The sequence below is a fragment of the Malus sylvestris genome, chromosome 15 (genome assembly GCF_916048215.2).
Source record: "Malus sylvestris chromosome 15, drMalSylv7.2, whole genome shotgun sequence".
NCBI lineage: Eukaryota > Viridiplantae > Streptophyta > Magnoliopsida > Rosales > Rosaceae > Malus > Malus sylvestris.
In genome coordinates this window covers 36,804,980-36,826,833 of record NC_062274.1, presented here as the reverse complement: position 1 = coordinate 36,826,833, position 21,854 = coordinate 36,804,980, and the positions used below count along the sequence as shown (strand labels likewise).

The 21,854-nt window shown below is 39.1% G+C and overlaps 1 pseudogene; it reads left to right on the top strand.

Moving 5' to 3' along the window:
- Nucleotides 1-15,284: 15,284 nt before the first annotated feature.
- Nucleotides 15,285-15,779, top strand: LOC126604502 (protein NAP1-like; annotated as a pseudogene).
- The last annotated feature ends 6,075 nt before the right edge of the window (nt 15,780-21,854 follow it).

Below are 21,854 nucleotides of genomic sequence, written 5' to 3'. Positions count from 1 at the left end.
AATTAATCGATTAAAATAATGTTTTTGATGTAGTAACATGCCTTAGAGAATTTACTCAATTCCTCACAAAGTATGCACTCAATTTTCACTTAGATTTTCTAACTACACACCCTATACTAGTTATATGTGAGAAGATTGATGTAGATATGAAAACGAACACTCACATATATGTATCACAAAGAACGCAATTTCTGGAGTTAATAAGCATGTTTAGATATGATCTCATGAATGGAATGCTATTACTTAGACGTGAGAACCAGTGACACCATAGGCTCATGCCAAATTCAAACTCCACAAATTGAAATACATAACACTCAAGATCGAAGTTAAGGGTTGTAATGGGGCTTTGGGGTATTGGTTAACAAATGAAGGATAGGGATAACAATCGTTCTTAAAGCAATAGCAAGCAAAGTAATGAAATTGAAACTTAGAATTCACTTAGATTGCAGAAATCAGCTTTTAGACACGAAGGGAAAATTCAAGCAATATTTAGGGCCGAATTCTATGTTTTGGACCCTTTCTTCAACAAGCAGCACTTTAAAACTCTTTTTCACATATTTTTCAACTCCTTTTTTTTTTTTTTTTTTTTTTCTTTCTCAACTCTTCTTTTCTTTTCAACAAGCATAATAACTCACGCTTCCCCCCACACTTGTTTTCTGCCATACATTAATCAAAAGAAATTCAATTTGAATCATGCTTTACTATGCTTCAAGAACAAGGGTATGTATGGTCCTAAACTAGGCTAGGTAAGGATAATGTGGTTTAACAAAGAATGTAGGCTATCAAGGCTCAATGGGGTTAACTTAAACATATAACGATATGGGATACATGGCAGTTTGGCTTTGGTGGTGGTAACTACACAACTTCATCTTGAATATGTGTTATGCAAATCAATAGCATGCTTTGAATGAAATAGGCATGAGTTCTAGCATTTGGAACTAAATGATGAAACGCCTTCTAAGTAATAACCAAGCAAAGAATAATGAGATCATGCAACGACTTTAGAAAACAATAATGCACAGATTTTAACTCTCCAAATAAACATTTAGGCTCAAGTCTCACAAGGTTGTAGCGTTAGTTTGAGTTCCTTCCTTCAAGCATGTTACAAAAACTAATTTTTTTTTTCTTTTATGATTACATGTGATTTCATAAGTTATAACCACAACCAAGCATAAATAAAGAGTAAATCAAACTTTCATCCATGTTTATAACTCTCTTTAACAGTCATGCAATTACAAACCGAATCCTCATCATTGTGTTGGAAGATACCCTAAGACACAAATAAGCACACAAAAACAACTCTTTTTGGGATTTTCAAAACAATTTTTCAAATTTTTATGAATTTTCGGATTTTTATGTCAAAACACACTGAAACACTCCAAAACAGCTTAAAAAATACTTAAAACAGCAAGGAACAACACTAGAAGTAATGGGTGATAATTTTATGCAAAACACTAGTTACCCCCCCACACTTAAATCAAACATTGTCCTCAATGTTTCAAGCATATACTCACACAAAAACAAGCAACGAATAACAGAACAAATATAGCAAAGTAAACAAAAAAAATTAGACAGAGTAGAGGTTAAGAACGCAAATCTGGTTTTTGAGATAGATGATCTTGGTGACTTTCCACAGCTTTGATCTTGAACCGGTTTGGAATTCTGAGCGGGAAATATCAGAGTGCAGTCTACATTCTTCTCTACTTGTTTGTTCTGCACGGCGGGCAGGCACGAGGTAAAGGTGTTGGTCTGTTTCTTTCTTCAATCTTTCCAAGTGCCCACCTCTTGCTCTCTTTCTCCTTGTCCTTAGTTGAGGATGAATCAGCACGTTGTCTCCACATGCTTCGAGGTATCATCTTCACTTCCCTTATAAGTGAGAGACAAAGCGAAAGCATAAGATGATGAGTACTCGAGAGCAAGAGCTGGCTGGAGAAAGGACAGGGAGAAAGCATGATATGAGATACTCTTGCTCTCAACCCTTATGATATGAAATACTTGTGCTCTGGATGGGTTGTTTGCAGGGGTATCCCAGGGGATGAAAAATATAGAGTGACTCGAGAGGGTTTGTTGGAAAGCCATTTCAGAGAGGATGAAGGGTTAAGTGAGGCTGAAAGTTGGGTGAGACTGCTTCACTTTGAAGTTCAACATTTATAGAATTTTCTTAATGGCTGGGAAGGCATTGTTCCATTACTCATGTCGGCAAGCCTGGGATAATTTAACATTAGTTTTCACGTGCATTCCGCTTCTCCAAAAATTTTCGACAGATTGCGCTTGATTTACGCAACGCAGATGTGCAAATTGACAGATGCTGACACGTCTCGATAAAGCAGAGGCCTCTTTAATATCCGGAATTTACGCTTCGAGTTCTGAGCTTCGTTGAGGGCAGAGATTGCATGTGACAAGTGCTGACGAGGCTGAGAGAGACAGATGGTTGGAATCGGTGCTTCGACAGACTGCCCGTGATTTTCGCAAAGCTGAGTTGCGTGTGATGGGTGTTGACGAGGCTGAGACAGTTGACACTCTTCGGTATCTGGAATTGGTGGTTTGTGAGCAAGCCCAACTTTTGAGAAAGCTGGCGCTTCTTCGATCTCCGAATGGCTTCTTCGATTTCTGAGCTCACCTCTTCGATCTCTGAAATCCCATCGCGTGCTGATTTTCATAGAGGTATGCAGGACGTTCAAAGCACTCTTGAATTTCTGCCTATAAAAACTCCCGTTTTGCACTTCTACGATCTTGACTTGTCCGATCTCCTCTTTCTTTAACACATCTGAAAAATGTCTGGCCCTTCCGACCGTCGTTTTGACTTAAACCTTGGTGAAGGAGCAGCCCCTCCTTCTCCAGACAACATATGGCGCCCGTCCCTCATATCCCCTACTGGTCATTTTACCGTTGGGGATTCGGTGATGAAAAATGACATGACCGCTGCGGTGGTGGCCTGGAACCTGTCACCCCTAGAGATAACAGACTGCTTGCTAGACGGTTTGATGAATTGGCGGTTAAGGAGTCTCTGGCTCTTAGCGTGCAGTGTGCGGGTTCGGTGTCCAACATGGCCCAACGCCTATTTGCTCGAACCCGTCACGTTGAATCGTTGGCGGCTGAAATACAGAGTCTCAAAGAGGAGATTAGAGGACTCAAGCATGAAAATAAACAATTGCACAAGCTTGCACACAATTATGCCACAAACATGAAGAGGAAAATTAACCAGCTGCAGGAAACTGATGGTCAGATTTTACTTGATCACCGGAGGTTTGTGGGTTTGTTCCAACAGCATCTGCCTTCGTCTTCTGGGGCGGCACCGCGTAGTGAAGCTCCAACTGATCAACCTCCGATACCTCCTCCTTCCGTGGCCCCACCGACTGCTGAGACTCCGCCGACTACTGCAACCTCTCCCACGCAGCCTTTGTGAAGGCTCCCTCTTGTATTATGCTATGTTTCTTTATTTCCCAGTTTCCTGTTCATTTCCATGAAGTTTAATGTTAAAATCCTTTGCATATTTGTTAATGTTTCAAAATAGAAAGTCATAACCAAAAATAATTAAACAAGTAATAAAATTGACAATCAAGCAGAATAAATGGGTTGCCTCCCTTAAAGCGCTTGCTTTAACGTCTTCCAGCCGGACGATGAACACCTTGATCAACCTTCATGGGAACCCACGGCATAGTGGGTTGTCTCCTCCATATCTTGTTCTACAAAGCTCTCGTACATTGCATCCTTGAACGGAAATGGATAGTGATGTTTGTTGATGGGTGCGTTGTGTTGCCTAAGGTTCACGTTCATGTGCCCACCGTCGGGGATCTGCTTGGGTATCTGCACCAAAGAAGGGAACCACCTATCAAATTTAATGGGAATTGGATTTGGATTAGGTGGCTTACCTATGTGATGTGATGAAATGGCAGCAATGTGAACATTCTTCCCCATGGTGCTTTCGGCCAATTTGAGCATTGTGAGGGCAGTGGCCGTATGGTCCTTGTACTCCACTCCAATTCCCTCGTCTTGCATGGTTGTTGATGCATCATTTGTGCTTGGTGCTGAACGGTCCAGTCCTATCTTTTCAATTTTATCAATGGCACAACAAGAATGAACAACATTAGGAGTCTCAATGGATTCAGAAATTTTAAAACTAATCATGTCACCACCAAATGCCATAGTGACTAATCCTTTGGCCACATCAATTTTCGTTTGAGCCGTTTTCATGAATGGCCTTCCAAGGAGGATGGGCAATGAAGGGGCATGGTCCGATTCATCCATTTCGAGGACATAGAAATCTACCGGGAAGATTAAATGATCAACCTGCACTAAAACGTCTTCCAAAACTCCCTTTGGATAAGCGTTAGATCTATCGGCCAATTGTATGATTACACCATCATTTTTCAATGCTCCTAAGTTCATAGATGCATAAATGGAATATGGCATAACATTTATAGAAGCACCTAAATCAAGCATGGCAGATTTGAAACGGGTATTACCAATGACACACGGAATTGTAAAACTCCCCGGATCTTTGCATTTGGGGGGGTAGTTTATGTTGCAAGATGGCGGAGACATTCTCACTTACATGTACCACCTCTTTCTCCCAGACACGTTTCTTTGTTGTACAAAGCTTCTTTAAACACTTGGCATACTTCGGGATTTGCTTTATGGCATCAAGGAGGGGAATGTTGACATGCACCTTTCTAAATGTCTCTAGAACATCTTTTTCCTCCTATTCGTTCTTTGATTGCAAAAATCTGCTAGGAAATGGGACATTCAAAGGAAAAACATTAGTCGGAATTGAATTTAACACATTCTTACCCTTATTGGACAGATTTGAAGGTTTAGGGGCCATGGACACTTGCGGCATAGGTGTGTCCATCCTTGCCGTGGGTGGGCTTGATTCCTCCTCTTCCATTTGCAACATTTCATCCTCTTTGGGACCTGTTTTTGATGAAGAACCTACCCCAACCTCCTTACCACGGTGATTGCTTTGGCTGATTCAAACCCTCCCTTTGGATTTGGAATGGTAGAACTAGGGAGCCTTCCTTGGTCTCTAATTTGCCCAACAACCTCGGCAATCTGTCCCATTTGTTTCTCTAGTTGGTCCACCCTTTTGTTTTGATTTTCCTGCCCATTAGTCAAAGTGGTTAGTAACTTAACAAGTGTATCATTATCCAAAGCATTACTTGAAGTATTTGGGGCAGATTGTGGTTGGAATTGAGGGGGTGCGTATGGTTTGTTGTAGAAGCCCGGGGGTTGTTGCCTAAAGCCTCCTTGTGGTTGGGCTTGTTGTGGCTCTCTCCATTTGAAGTTTGGATGGTCTCTCCACCCCGGATTATATGTGTTGGAATATGGATCATGTCTTGGCTGATTTTGGCTTTGAAACCCAATGGCATTAGCGCTCTCCCATCCACCATTCTCAATGAGTTGAGGACACTTTTCGGATGCATGTCCTTGGATAGAACATACGCCACACACCATGGGTCCTTGAATCTTCATTCCCTCGTCCATCTGTGAAACAAGAGAAGTAAGATTAGCTAACTGAGATTGAATATTGGAAGTGGAACTTACCTCATGCACTTGTTGCCGTGGGGGTCCTCTTTGGCCTACACCCTCATATTGTTGAGCATTCAATGCTCGATTAGCAATCAAGATTTTTGCAGCCATGGGCGTTTTGTCTACCAATGCTCCACCCGCCGAGGCATCGAGCATTTGACGTTCTAGTGGTAGGAGCCCTTCGTAGAAGTATTGCAAAAGCAATTCCTCCTTCATCTGATGCTGTGGACAAGAAGCAACAAGTGATTTAAATCTTTCATAATATGTAGGAAAAGACTCACCTTCATCTTGTTGAATTCCACTTATTTTTTTACGAAGAAGAATGATGCGAGAAGTTGGGAAAAACTTCTCCAGAAACGCCCTCTTCATACTCTCCCAAGATGTAACTGTACCGGGAGCCAACTCGTATAACCAATCATTGGCTTTGTCCATTAAAGAGAATGGAAAAGCCTTCATCTTTAAAATACTTCCGTCAACGGTAACCGGAGTCATACTTGAGCACACCATTTCAAATTCTTTCAAATGTTTGTTCGGATCCTCCATGGACAGCCCATGGAACTTGGGAATGTGGTGGAGCAAACTTGACTTGAACTCGAACTCTTCGGTTTTACCTTGAGCAGCCATGGGATATTGGATACACAATGGTGCGGCATTATCCAAACCCGAGGCGGCAAGCTCCTTGAGCGTACGGTTGTCCATGGCTATACCTTGCTCTTCTCCACCCACTTGTGCCGTGGCCTTCTTTTCAACCTCAACTTCTTGCTCTTCTAATTCAGGCTCGGGACTAGGAGGATTAGACTCTTGCAATTTCTTTTTCCTTCTCAAAGTCCTCTCAAAATCACCGTCAAAGTCGGAGATATGCTCACGAACAGGTTGTGAGCTACGGGTCATAAACTAGTACCTAAAAACAAAGAAAACAAAATAAATCAGCAACTTAAACAGAAACTTAAACAAAATACAATAATTCGAAAGAAAACAATCCAAGAGATTAGCAAACTTGCTAATCCCCGGCAACGGCGCCAAAATTTGATGTGAAAAATAAGTTAACACACAAAATTAAACCCTCTTTTTATCAATTGTAGTAAAGTATGTAAGTAGGGATCGTTCTAGGCCGGGGATTAGGAGGGATTGCTAAATCACTTGGAAACTGACTTGAAAACGTAAAAACAAAGTTTAAAACACTAACTAGACTCAAAGAATGCAAAACTATACTTTAAAACACTAAAACAAACCAAAAGACTCAAAACAGCCCCTAAACACTCAAAACTACCTTAAACACACAATCTGGGCAGTTTTGGGACTCTAACACAAACTTGGACGAATTTTGGTTTTCTAATGAACTAAAACACTTAAAAACATAATCTAAGACAAGTTCTAATTAATATGACTCAAAGAAATAAGATGGGGTTGATTTTGGACGAAAATAATTAAATTAAGACAAGAACAAAGTAAACAAATTCTTAGACAAATTTAAGTGAATCAAAACAGATTGTAAAATGAATTTGAATGAAACTTATGGATGGAAGGCTAGCTAGGAGGTTCTTCTCCACACATGTCACACTTGCATACAAAACGATTTCCAGTTGCTTTTCCATAAGCTATGAATACTCAACGCCCCAAATTAACCGTGAATTGCACTAATTAACCCTCAATTTTTCCACAAGTTATTGGATTGGATGATTGCATACGACAACCCAAAACATTCCCTACAAGTTCCCTACATGAATTGCATAATAGAGATACAAGCAAGAATCATTAAGTTCTATGAAAAACATAAGCATTGACGAGGCACTCGTTACTATGATTTGCATGAAACTTATGCCAAGAATTTACTTAACGTGATTGTGACTAGCAACCTTCACTACTTGTGAATATAAGTTCATAACGATTAGGTGAAACTCCCTTATATTCTAGCGTTAAATTCATGCATGAAAATTAAGCGTGCACTCTCAACCAACATACACAAATCATTTTTTATACGATCGGATAAGTAAATTGAATTCACAACTTATGAATCACAACTGGATGTAATCAAATCATATTGCAAGTATGAACATGGTTTCGAATCACCCCCTAACTAAGAGGGGTTTAGTTCCTCATACTCACAAAGCAAAGATACATAAAATTAGACATTAAAATCAAAGGAAAGAAAACACCTAAAATGCTCCAACTTGGGTAGCAAGTGCATCCAAGAATTCTCCTTTGCTTGCTTGCGGCAGATTGCTTTGTGGACGGATTTTTGGGTAGTTTTATGATGTAGAATGGATGGGGAATGGTATGGAAAGGTTTAGGGTAAGTGTGGAGGAGTGTTTGAGGGTTGGAGGGTGGTGGAGAGCTAGGCAAAGAGGGTGGAAGAAGGTGGAGTGGCTGTTATGTTTTCTAGGCACTAGAATGGTGTTTTTGGGGTGTTTTGCTACCTAGAGGTTGTATGGACGAATTTTCTGTGATGAATGATGAATATGAGAGTGTGAACCCTTTGCCAAGGGGTGTAAACATGTATATATAGGCCCCAAAAACCTTAGAGAATCAGGTTAGGCTAGGGAGAATGCACGGCAAAGAGTGTATGTGGTGTGCAATGGTCCAAGGGTGAAAATGAAGTGATGATGCAAAGTGTGAAGGGTAAAATGGAGTGGTCTTGTAGCTAGGGAGCATGAATGATTGTGTACATTGCATAGAGATGGAAAGGGAGGTGAAAATGTGTCAATAAATGGGTCAAAGGTGCAGCAACATGTGGTACACAAGGCATGGGATTCCAAATGTGAATGATGGAGCATCAATTGGTGCATGTTATGGTTGTGAAAGTTGTATAAAATTTTGTGGGTGAAGGGAACAAGAGGTATCAAGCAATTAAGTGTAATAATTAAATGAATTGAAGCATGAAATTAGAAATTATGTAGGGGACAAGAGTGATCAAGCATGGCATGGGAATCCAAAGGGAATTCTATGTTGTTTTGCATGGCAATGAAGGCAAGTTGGGGTGACAAATTTTTGGGCTGAGTTCTTCATCTTTTGGACCATAATTCTTCACATTCTTGGCCTCTTTAGTTCTCAAATTCGTCCATCCACTTTGGCCCAAATATGTGACATGCATTCCAAGCTCCATTTTGCTCCAAAATGCTCCAAAATGCATCTTCTTGCCTACTTTGTCCATAAAATCTGAAAACACACGAAAATGACTTTAAACATTAAAATAACTAAGGAAACACGACATAAATGCACAAGAACAAGCCAACTAAGTCGCATAAATATGCTCCTATCAACTATAGGGTATCTTTCCGGTTGTATGAGAAGGACATAATTACTCTCGAATACTTTCAGTTTGTCCTATTCTGTTTCAGTTGGAAAATACGAGTATCGATATGGAATTATCTTTAACCTATCGAGAAATGGTTTGAATGATTATAATCATTTGTCATATGAATGGAGTTGGGAAGTACCATTATACAACTTTCAGTACGAAATATTTTGTATGTATTGAGAATGTGAAAACCAATAATTATGATGCTAAACAAATGCTATGCTCATGTGTTGTTCAATTGGTGGTAGCTTTACTTGAGTGGAAAACAGTATTATTCCAGCCTCAAAGCTTAAAGTATTGGCGAGGGTTTATTTTCTAAAAAATGGGCTTTGAAATCTCAACAAACAAGACACTGGTGAAAACAACTAAGATATAAGGTGGGGTGTTGTTAATTTTACCGTGGGACATGATCAAATGTGGAACTAAAACAGAAATAAAGATTGAGATTCCACGTGAGATGATGGAAGAGAATTTTCAATCGAGGAGTCTCACCTTAGGTTAGAGTGGAAGGATGTTGAGGAAAGAAGGTCCAAACAAACTGAATAACCACAACTTCTTTTGTTTACTTTGGAGGATGATGGCATTATGAGAAAATGGCTTCTAGATCTTTATACAAGTTCAAGCAATCAGAAACCCAACAAGATTATCATCTTCGTGTATTACGTGTTTCACTTCTTGTCAATTAATTTTATCATTATTCTTCCCCCGTTAATAGTGATCCTTTTGAGATTGGAAATTTCAGCTAGTTTTAATTTCTTGGTAGTATTGTTAGAATATCACCTAATAGAATTCTTATGAAGTCTATTTTTATTAAGACTCAGGAAATGTCTCTTGTGGCAATGTGGTGCTAATGTGGGAACACTCGGCGGAATAACATTTTGGGAAATTACTTTCGGTCTCTAGTAGTTTAATACTTTTGTGATGTTGCCATTCGATCATCAAGAACCTTGTTAGCTCATTCTTAAATTTGACCTTGTAACTTTTGGCCTAAGACCACAACGGAGTTGTTTAGTCTTTCGACATAATTCATTGTTTGTTTGACTCTTTGATATATTAGTCTGCCCCTGTTATGTTTATACCCCCAGTTTCACCTCCTGGTATTAAAGGTAATTGGGTTGATTTAGAGTCACTAGCCTATTTCCCATATCATTTTGGATAGGGACAAACTGTCCAGGAAGACCACTTAGATATGAAAATTGTATATTTAGACCATATATCTCGTACTCTAGATTTCATGAACATGTTTTGACCCTCAATTTCTTGAGTGTTCTTTTAACCTTCTCAACATGATTTTTTGCTCAATTAGTGAGGGCTTCATAATAGATCGATTTGGCGGGAGCGTGCGCCGGTGATCAAAACCCCATGAGTGAACATAAATCTTTCTAGACAAGTGCAACAGTTATTTATCTGTTTGAAAGAGGAATTTGGACTTACGAATTCGTTGAGCCTTTTGGGTATGTTGGTCACTTTAGTTTCCCGAAAATAACACCATAGGGCCATGAAAGTGGTATTTTGGGTGTTGATTATTTTTGAGGAAAATCATTTTTCCATCTATTATATAGCAATATCATACCTATAAAGAGAAGGAAGGTTTGAGCTTGAAAGCATGAAAGAAGAATAATTACGTTCCGATCATGACATAATGACATTCTCTGTTATGTTATCGCTCTAGCTTGATTTCCTCTTTCCATGTATGTAGGTATATATTGCTTCCTATCTTATGGAGTACATTACGTTTAGCTAATGATTTTAAATTTCGGGGATGAAATTCTTTAAGGTGGGTAGATTGAGACAACCCATCCCAAATCTTACACGTTTTTTTACAAAATTTAAAAGTGTGATTTTACGAAAATGCCTTTAGAGGCGAGGGTCTTGACATCCGTTGACCAACGTATAGCGAGGTGTATGAATTAATACTTAGCGTTTTCTTGAAGTACTCGACGCTACAGAATTATAAAACCGAGAAGTACTTTTGTTTAGTTGCTATTTATATATTTTATACATTTTTATAATAATATATTTTGTTTATCATTTAGTGATTTTAAAAATAGTTGAGGAAGAATAAGAAGAATGGGGGGACGGTAGAGAGAACAGAGGAAAGGGCTGCTGCCTAATCAGAGGAGAGGAAGAGAGAAGACTGCCCAATCAGAAGCAGAAGCGAGGAGGGAAAGGAGGGAGAGTGGAGAATGGGGAAAAAATGGGGAAACAGGGTTCCCAACCCGTGACCCGTGTACACCTAATACAATTCTCCATATTTTCCAGTGGGTTTTCACCTGATTTCTCACAAATTTGGACCAAGAAACCATTCCTAATCATCCCCTAGTCCTTTCCTCTTCCATTCCCAATCAAATTTTATAGGATTTGAGCTTGAATTCGAGTAGAACGAAACTATGGGTTCCGAGGGTGCCGTGGAAAAATCCAACGATCATGAAGGTAATCCAGCAAATTGCTACCACCATTAGACTCCCCTAGAACCCAAGAACAAAGCCTAATCAGTGGTGGAGTTGTCGGAACACGTTGGAGGTCGAATTGAAGCACACCCAATTCTAGGGTTCCGACGCGTTTTGATGAAATTGGAGCATTTCCAAGCCAAATTGGCCTTGGTCACTGACGACGATCGTTTGTGATGCCTCGATGTTTGTGCTAGGAAGTTGTGGCGCGGACTCCAGGTGAGTGGATCTTTCCTTGCTTAACATATTTTTCATGATTGATAATTCTATAAATGCTTTTAAATAAAACTGAGAAATTTATGCCATGACAATATATATATTTATATGTTATAAAATACTATGAGATGGTTGAGTTTAGATTTCATCGTGATATATCCATATGCATATTACTATAAATGATTATTGCGAACTAGGAATGGCTTGATCCCTGTTTAAGGTATGTAGGCAGTCTAACGAGACGTTAGATGCAGCCACATAAGAAATGAGATTATATAATCGAGACAATAGCCTTGTTTAAGTAATTGAGCAATGTGGGGGATATTGGTGAAAAATGTGCGTTTTAACTTTGTTTGTACCATATTTAGGGCCTCTGTATTTAGATCTCGTACAATTACTCGGGGAACTTAAATGTAATTATGTAATAAAGGAAGGGAAAAATATGTAATAAGTGATGAGCCCTTATTCTATAAAAGGACTCCTCACCCTCACAATTAGGAGAGGCCAATTCCTAGGCCCTCTCACCCCCTCTCAGAGCCTCATTCTCATTACAGAGGCTCTCACACTTTCTCCCTCACAATCCTCTCAGAAATACAATATTAGTGTGGACGTAGCCCAAACCTTAGGGTGAACCACGATACATCTTGTGTTATTTACATTTCTTGTAGATTCACGGTCGGATTTACGTTGTTCCAAGACCTCCGGTTTTGTGCATTAACATTTGGTGCCGTCTGTGGGAATCGACACGAAAAGCTATGTCAGTTCTCTTTCAAATTTTCATCTCACCACCGTGAAACCTTCACAACCTCACCACTGTCCATCGTAGATCTGAAAAACCCACACAGAGACACAATCTTTTTCTCTGACAAAATCTCATAAACTCGTTCAGAGACGAGACCACAAACCAACCACCCTTTTCTCATTTTCACCTTTGACAGTACTTCCTGGTGAGTGATAGGAGCATATTTATGCGACTGAGTTAGCTTGTTCTCATGCATTTATGTCGTTATTCCTTAGTAGTTTTAGTGTTTAAAGTCATTTTTGTACAATTTCAGGTTCTAAGGACAAAATATGCAAAAATGTGCATTTTGGAGCAATTTTGGGCTTGGAATAAATATCACATGCTTGGAACTAAAGGAATGGACGAAATTGAAGACCTAAAGATGAGGATTCCTACTTGAAGTAGGAAAGTTAAGCCAAGGTTTCCTATTTTGGTTTGATCTTTCCTAAATCCTAAATGTCCCCAAGTTCCAGCAACATTGAAGGTTTCCTATGCATTTTAGGACACAAATTAAGGTTTCCTTGTACCATAACAAACCTTTGCCGTGCACTCCATCCATGTTTAATTCTTGCATCAATCATCACTTCACTTTCACCTTTGAATCATTTCAACACCACTCCATTTTACCCATGCTTTGCCTTGCACTTCCTCTATAAAAGGAAGTGTGTGTAACATAAATTGAGTTCATACTTTGTTAGATCATTCCCTCCCATTTCAACACAACCTTCATCCAAACACATCCATTCATCTTCACATCCATTCCTCCATACAAACAAACCTTCAAACACTCACCAACACCTTGTGTCGTAGCAAAGGAAGGGAAGGAAAGTGCTTGGACGTGCTTGCTGTCCAAATTGGATCGTTGGAGCGTTTAGGTGTTGTCTTTCTTTTGTTTCTAATGTTTAAATTCATTTCCTTTCGTTTTGTTGTAAATATGAGTGGCTAAACCCCTCTTGGCTAGGGGTGATTTCAAAGCCATGATTATGTGTGCAATATAATTTGATAAATTCCAGTTATGAACTCTTGAATCGTGAATGAAATTGGCTTAACTATGTGATTGATAACTTATTTGTATTTGTTAATTAAGGGTCGACACTTAATTAGCATGTATAAATCCGTTGCCAGAATATAAGGAAGTTTCACATAATCGTTACAAACTTATACTCACATGTAGTGAAGGTCGCTTATAAACGATCGCGTTAAGTTCAATTCCTTACATGAGTGACATGATGTCATAGTTGCAAGTGCTTTGTCAATGCTTATGATTTTTATTAAACGTAATGATCTTTGATTGTATCTCTCTTATGATGTCATGTAGGGAACTTTAGAAGAATGTTTTGGGTTGTCGAATGATGTCATCCAATCCAATAAAACAAGGAAAATCTGAAAGTTAATTAGTGATGTCACGGTTAATTTGGAGCATTGTCATTCATAATTCAATGAAGTAGTAACTGGAAATCGAGTTGTTTGCATACATATCATGTGTGGAGAAAAAGCCTCTAGCTATCCCATCCATCATCTTATTTCTTAAATTTGTTTTACAATCTGTCTAGTTTTTCATACTTGTTTGTTTGTTTCAACTTCGTCCAAAATTCAATCCCCCTTTACTTGAGTGTGTCTAATTAGTTAGAATCTATTTTAATTTGTGTTTTTAAATGTTTTGATTCAAGTAAAAGTCAATTTTCGTCCAAAGTCATTCCTAGTGTCTAGTTTAAGTTTTTTTAGTTGTTTTAAGCTGTTTTGAGTATTTTAAGTTTGCTTTGAGTCTTGTGAGTCTTGTTAAGTGTTTTTAAATTTAGTTTTATGTTTTTGAGTTAGTTTAGAGGTTATTAGCAAGCCCTCCTAATCCCCGGTCCAGAACGATCCCTACTTATACTTGTACTACAATTGTCAAAAGAGGGTTAAATTTGTGTGTTAAGATAATTTTTGCACCAGTGAATTCGAATTTCCAATTGAAATCCCAGTAGCAGAAATGCAAATGATAAATTTCACTTTGAATTGGAAGCCTCTTTGGACTTCCACTCCATGACTGAATCCTAAGCTCGAATTTCAAGCAATATCAGTCGCGGAGCTCAAAGAGCGCCACGCGGTGGCGAGCAACACCGTCAACTCGCTTAGAGAGCGGTTGAAGCAGAAGCGCATTTCCTTGCTCGACACAGATGTGGCTGGGTATGCAAGGTCACAGGGGAAAACTCTAGTCACGTTTGGCCCCACCAATCTCGTATGCTGCAGAACTTTGCAAGGTCATACAGGGATTAGTTTTCTACCATATACAGTAGCATATGTTGTCCTCGCCTGCAGCTGCAGCCTGGGAAAACCCTGCCAAGCTCAACTCACAGATCCGCCAAGCTTAACGCCTAGATTCGCCAAGCTCAACGTACAGATCCACTGCGACCCACTCAATCGTTTTCGATTTTCATAGCAGCAGTGCGTCCTCACACGCAAAACCCACAACTTGGTTTCTTCTGATAATATCATATTAGTAAAAGAAGGAGATTATTAGAGAGAGAGAGAGAGAGAGAACCTGCGTGCTTCTTTAAATAGAGAAGGAAACTACCATTTTCAACCCAATAAGTGAGAAACTCTCCGTTTCTCCTCCGCTGGAAACCCTCACTGTAAAGAACTCGTCTTTCTGCTGTTTCTATGCCGGATCTCAAAGCTTAGCTTCTCTACTTCGTCGTAGGAAGTGAAGGAGAATGGCGTCGTCGTCGAGAGGGGGTGGTTCGGATCAGCCACCTCAATAGCCACTGCAGAGACGGATAACTCGAACCTGGATCGGAAAATGCCTGGCGCTTCTCTCTTTCTCCTCCAAAATCCACTAGACCAACCACTATGCTCTCTCTAAAGTGCATTCAGTTTCGTAGTGGGGGAGAGCTGCTTCTCAAATCGCAGTTCACAGCACAGAGACTGTCAGATCTGAGCTTCCGATGATCTTCGCCTTCCTTCACCTGCTCCGCCTTTCAAGTTCGTAGCTTTAATGTGTATGCTATTTTGTTCTAATTACTCACCAATGGCAAAATCAAGGCAACATTTCTCTAGCCAAGATTCATCACTGTCCCCAACTTCTGTGCGATCCCAAGAATGGGAGGGTCCATCAAGATGGACTGAATATTTGGGTTCAGAGACAACTTCTCCAATGAATTCGAAGAGCTCCAGGAATTCAGGTTCTGATGGACAGGTCCATAGTTCAGGCGAGTCCCACAAAGGCATGAACATGCAGTGGGTAGTTCAAGTAATTGAAGTGGCAGAAGGTCTTATGGCTAAAATGTATAGGCTGAACCAAATTTTGGATTACCCGGATCCAGTTGGCCATGTATTTTCAAAAGCATTTTCGAAAGCCGGTGTGTTCCCCAACCATCCAAGAATTTGCTTGTTACTTTCAAAGAAGTTCCCTGAACATTATAGCAAACTACAGCTTGAACGAGTTGATAAGGTTTCTTGGGATGCCTTGCAAGACAATGCAGAACTTTAATTACAAAGCTTGGAACCATGGATCCAGGTATGAGATCAGTATTTGCAGAGCTTAGATGGTGCTTCTCCTTTCCCAAATCGTTTTCTTCCTGCTTAAATACACGAAAAGTTATGTCTATGGTTTCTCTTCCACGGCATCCTGGAAATATGGTGACGATGGGGCGTCTGTGACGTGGGAAGAGTACTGTGCAAAGCTTAGATCTATCTCTCTCTGTAAAAATCATCCCATTATGTTGACAGAGTAAGCTTCATCCTCACTAACCTCCTAGGTCCCACTTTGCCATCCCGATATGTGATATAGATAGTGGGAGCAATGAGTTTTGGGAATCAAATCAAAGCGGTGCCAGCAGACAGGCCATTACTCGATTAGTCTCGAAGATAATTGCAGAAAGCTGAGAAAAGAAGATAGAAACAAAAGCAAAAGTAGAGAAGAGCAGCCTCGCAATCCTTATTGATGAGCGAGCCCTTATTCTATAAAAGGGACTCCCTCACCTTCAACACCACAAGCCGAGCCAACCAAGGCAACATAAACCACGAGCCGAGCAGCCTCGCAGTATGTGCTACTTCTAGTTGAGCATCATTTCAGATTGAGCACCGCCTCATTTCGAGCATCAGTTCAAGACAACATCTAGTTACTTCGGCCCACACATGGACTGAGTTTCAAGTCTCCAGCCAAAAGACTCTATTGACTGAAGACTTGGGGGGACTACTGTTTATACCATATTTAAGGCCTCCGTATTTAGATCTCGTACAAATACTCGGGGGACTTAAATGTAATTATGTAATAAAGGAAAGGACAAATATGTAATAAGTGAGGAGCCCTTATTCTATAAAAGGACTCCTCACCCTCACAATTAGGAGATGCCAATTCCTAGGCCCTCTCACCCCCTCTCAGAGCCTCACTCTCATTACAGAGGCTCTCACACTCTCTCATTCACAATCCTCTCAGAAATACAATATCAGTGTGGACGTAGCCCAAACCTTAGGGTGAACCACGATACATCTTGTGTTATTTACATTTCTTGCAGATTCACGGTCGGATTTACATTGTTCCAAGACCTTCGGTTTTGTGCATCAGCAAACTTTATGTTTTGGTGATTAATAGTTAGTACACCGAATTATATAATTGGAAATACTATGAAATGTTTTTATTTTAGATTTCATCATGGCATATCCATACGTATATTCTTTGCATATAATTATTGTGAACGCTCTGAAGTGCAAAGGTGAACGCAGGACACACAGGTAAGTTCAGGTAAGTTTAGGTAAGTTCAAGTAAGTATATGGTATTAGTTGAATTGATGGGGTTATAATATGACTACATTTATGTTTAAAATAACTCTGACATTGTCGTACAGGTTGCAATAGTAGGTAACTCCAGCATTGTCGTACATGTTGCTTATGAGTCGTACATGTTGTATTAGATGCATTCAAAGCTCATAAACCTGCACCCTAGTGTTAGTGCTCCCATTTGTGGCCAAGGCACAGTCCTTCACGTTATGTTCACCTCACGCACCATACGCTCACCTTGAATTCAAGGTAGGTGAACAGGCCTGTCGTACAGACCACTATAGGTGGTTCCGACTCGTAGGTGACTCTTCACGTGATCGTAGCACTTGAGCATATACATTTACACCCAGTCTTGTCGTACAAACCACTATAGGTGGTTCCGACTCATAGGTGACTCTTCACGTGATCGTAGCACTTGAGCGTATACATTTACACCCAGTCTTGTCGTACAGACGACTACCGTGGTTCCTACTCGTGTGTAAATGTAGTGCCGTACAGGTCATTAGAGGTGACTCCGGTTTATGTGCTAGCAATGATTAATGAAATATGAGTACCGTCGTACAGGTCACTAGAGGTAACTCCGACTTATATGCTAGTCACGATTGATGAGATATTTGATGAATATGTGATGAGCTAGCATATGTAATGAATAAGAGACGAGCTAGCATATGTGATGAATAAGAGACGAATAAGAGACGAGCGAACATATGTGATGAATATGTGATGAGCTAGCATATGTGATGAATAAGAGACGAGCTAGCATATGTGATGAGTATGTGATAAGCTAGCATATGTAACGAATGATAAGCTAGCATATGTAACGAATAAGAGATGAGCTAGCATATATGATGAGTATGTGATGAGCTAACATATGTAATGAATAAGAACGAGCTAACATATGTGATGAATATGTGATGAGCTAGTATATGTAATGAATACGTGACGAGCTAGCATATGTAATTAATATGTTATGAACTGGCATATGTGATGAAATGTGGGTAAGTTGTTCAGGTCACCTTAGGTGACTCCTACTTGCGGACTAGTATGAGTTATTAATCGCATGATTATTTGATATTATTGATGAAATGCTGTGTTGTGGTATATTATGAATTTTTTGGAAACTATACAGGTGGTGTAGTGAGGGGTTATAATGTTTTGCATGGTTTCTATTAAAATTTTACTTACAGGGCCACTCACTCTTGTCTTGTCTTCACCCTCCAGGTTTTATTAGCTGAGCTTTCTTATAGTCGAAGATTAGTGGCGATTCTTAGTATTGGAGATTATTTCGAGGGTACGATTCTTAATTCATTTTTCTGTACTTGCTTATGCTCTAACGTCACTTGTGAAGTGGGTTCATTCCCGCTCACTGGTGCACTCTGGTATTTAGGCACTCTTAGTTTTAAATTTATTCACAATCCTCCACATCATCACATTTTATGGCTTCGTCACCTTCCAGGTGTCGGTCAGCACATCTCGATTCGGAGTCCTAGTGGACATTCTGGGTCGGGGTGTGTCAAGTACGGAAAGCAAAAGCAAGCTTAAATAATTACCGATGTCGTTGAATAATTAAAACAATAACAAATATGAAATTTTACCTCCTGTGAAGTTTCCGAAATTTTGATTTCGTGTTCCATTCGTTAAATTTTTTCTCAATCAATGTGTTTATAGTTTCAATAGTTCGAATTTTATTCAACAATGGAGTGGAGAGTGAGAGGGGTTTTGATAATTGAAGAAGATAAATAATACGTTAAAAGTAATTTGGGGTGTATTTAGAAATTTCTTATTTTCTTTAAACCTCATAAGGTCGAAATTGTCATTTCATAGTACGTTACATAAGTCACTTAATATTAAATTTTAATGTGGGGTGCTAATAAAAGAAACCATAAAAAAATTAGGAAAACTAATGAAAATGGCTTAAAAATTTTGAGTTTTAACACTAAGGACAAAATAAAGGATAAAGTGAATAGCATCATAATTGACTTTTTAGTGTAAAAATATGGTTTTTCGTTAAAGTGAACAGTAACAGGAGCTTTTCGTTAAAGTTCCTAAAAAAAATTTCTCACACACTTTGTGTGTGCCCATATGCTAGTTATTATTATTATTATTATTTCACTGCCATTAATAACACTCACCCATTACCTTTTTTTTTTTCCACAGCCACGCCCCTCATTACTTAGTGCCCTCTTCCTCCTCTCTCCCCTTTTCTGCTCACCAACATCGGTAAACCCCACCATTCGCGACAGTATTCCCCACCTCTTAAGATTCGCAATCGTCCAATTCTGGTGCAGCAATCTCAAGTCTAAGGATGATCCGTGGGTCCGAGTTGAGGCTCGGGCTAAGTGGGTAGAGGGTGGTTAGAGCAAAATATCTCGGTTCACACCGGTATGGATTAGAGTAGTGGATGTGCGAGATCATTACGAACAAGGCCTACAGTTGTGGAGAGAGAGAGGTGGGCAGGGGTGAGGCTTGCAGTGGCGGAAGGCATGACAAGTGGGTTTTGCTCTCCCCATGATTTGGATTCTGGGGTTGAAGCAGTGGGTTGGTGAGTAATTTTGTGCAAGCGGACAAAGCGTGTCAAACGCTTATTCCACGAATGCTTAAAATCATGCAAATACACTTTAAATGAAAAAATAGTGTACTTTTGACCCCAAATGAGCATTTGATCTTTAGTGAACTCATTCTTAATGTCTTAGTAGCGTATTATAAGTGTTTATTTACTTAAGTTCAAAATGTTGTCAAACGCACGCTCATTTTTTCCTTCAATACTTAAAACAATGCAAATAAACTCTAGATAGGAAAAACTGTGTACTTTTGACACAAATAAATATTTTGATCTTTTGGGCACTTATTACTAATGTCTTAGTAGCGTATTATATGTGTTTATTTTTTTATGTTCCAAAGCATGTCAAGCGCATGCTCATTTTATCCCAATAATGCTTAAAACAGTGCAAATACACTTCAAATCGAAAAATAGTGTACTTTTGGCACCAAATAAGCATTTGATTTTTTGAGAACACATTCTTAATGTCTTAGTAGCGTATTTTATGAGTTTATTTGCTTAAGTCCCAATGCGTGTCAAACGCATGCTTGTTTTATTCCACGATTGCTTAAAACATTGCAAATACACTCCAAATGGAAAGATAGTGTACTTTTGACACCAATTAAGCATTTGATCTTTTGAGAACTCGTTCTTAACGTCTTAGAATCATATTATATGTGTTTATTTGCTTAAGTTCCAAAGTGTGTCAAACGCACACTCGTTTTATTCCACGAATGTTTAAAACAGTGCAAATAAACTCCAAATGGAAAAATAGTGTACTTTTGACACTAAAAAAGCATTTGATCATTTGATAACTCATTCTTAATGTCTTAGAAGCATATTATGTACTTTTTTCTTAAGTTCCAAAGCGTGTCAACTGCACACTCGTCTTATCCCACAAATGCTTAAAACAGAGCAAATACACGCTTAAAACATTGGAAATACACTCCAAATTGAAAAATAGTGCACTTTTGACACCAAATAAGCATTTTATCTTTTGAGAACTCGTTCTTAATGTTTTAGTAGCATATTTTATGAGTTTATTTGCTTAAGTTCCAAAGCGTGTCAAAAGTTCGCTTGTTTTATCCCACGAATGCTTAAAACCCTGTAAGGTGTGGCTACGAAAAAAATATAAAAACGGTAATGGTTGAGGGTCATTGCAGCTAACGGCTGCGAAAAGAAACAATAATATGGGAGAAGGCACTGAAGGTTATGGAGGAAGATGAGTTGAACTAAGGAGGCTAGTGGCGTGAAACAAAAAGATGTTGGGGGTAAGGCATGATAACCAGAAAGAAATTTAATAAAAATGAAAAACAATTACACAAAACAAAACAAAAACAAAAAAAAAACAAAAGAGGGTATGTGGCAGCAAGATCCAACAGTGTCAGAATTATAACAATTGCTATCAAAGCTTTGGTTTAAGGTGTTTTGCGATGGCAAGAGAACGGAATCCAAGGACCTAGGGCCTACGTTAAAACCTTTTGATGGCATAATGACTTCCCAGACTTGTAAAGGATGATGAAAAGCATACTGATAAAGCAAGAGTTGGATGATGCACTATTTGGTGAGAAGCGTACAACCATGACAGAAGAGACATAGACCAAGATTCTCAAGAAGATCAAGAGATCCATCGAGATCCATCTCATGAAGCAGTCAGGTCCCACATCACAGAAAAGATGACTGCTAAGGAAAAATGGGACAAGTGGGAGAAGATTTATATAGGTAAAACCGTGTCTAACAAATTATTTCTCAAGGATGAACTATTTAGGCTTCAACTGGAAGAAGAAGGTGATATTGAAGATCTCGTATACAGGTTCCAGAATTGCATAGCAAATCTTCAAAAGGTCGAAGAAACTTACAAAGATGATGATAACGTTTCTACCCTAGTCTTTTAAGTACTTTAATTGTTTTTTAATATTTGGAAAACAGTATCTGCAGCTTGAGGATGTAATAATTCAAGCCATTCAATCATATGCTGAACTGAACGATATAACCGAAAGTTCTCAAGGCCTTTATGACAAATGAAAAGAGTTAGGTCGAAAAAAGACAAAAGACGAGAAGAAAAGCAATAGAGGTAGGTCAAAATTCAGGAAGAAAAAGGAAAAGAAGGAAGGTTGCTTCGAATGTAGTTCTGCCAATCATTAGAAGAGGAACTACAAGATTTAGAAGGAGAAGAAAGCTAAGATGGAAGGAAGCTCATATTCAGCTAAGGTAGTTACTAAAGAAGTGGGTGACATAAGCTTCTTTCAATAACATCATGCTCTAAGGCTTTCATAAGTT